The following is a 527-nucleotide window of genomic DNA, read 5'->3' as shown; positions in this document are numbered from 1 at the left end:
TCCGGTCTGTCTGGGCTGGAGTCCAGAGCAGACGTTGGGTCAAACTCTGCAGCCAGTCCCAAAACACCAAGAAGAAGCTCCACTCCCAGGTGATCTAACAAGCCCAGGATCACAGGATCCCAGAATCACAGGATCACATAGACAGCTTGACTCTGAGGAGTTCTGACACAACCAGGGTCACAGGAAGGACAGGCTCCATTCAGATTTAGCAAGGGCAGGTAGCACTAGAGTTAACCAGATGGTGGGGGGGGGGGGCAAGTAAAGAAAATAAAAAACACAAACCAAGGACACTTGCCACCATCAGAACCCAATTCTCCCACCATACCAAGTCCCGACACACCATCACACCAGAAAAGCAAGATTCAGATCTAAAATCACTTATCATGATGATGATACAGGACCTTAATAAAGACAATAAAATAAATACAGGAGAGGCAGGGCAGTGGTGGTGCACGCCTTTAATCCCAGCACTTGAGAGTCAGAGGCAGGCAGATTTCTGAGTTCGAGGCCAGCCTGGTCTACAGAGT

Source organism: Mastomys coucha, unplaced genomic scaffold (genome assembly GCF_008632895.1).
Source record: "Mastomys coucha isolate ucsf_1 unplaced genomic scaffold, UCSF_Mcou_1 pScaffold18, whole genome shotgun sequence".
Lineage (NCBI taxonomy): Eukaryota > Metazoa > Chordata > Mammalia > Rodentia > Muridae > Mastomys > Mastomys coucha.
Note: the sequence above shows the minus strand (reverse complement) of the source record.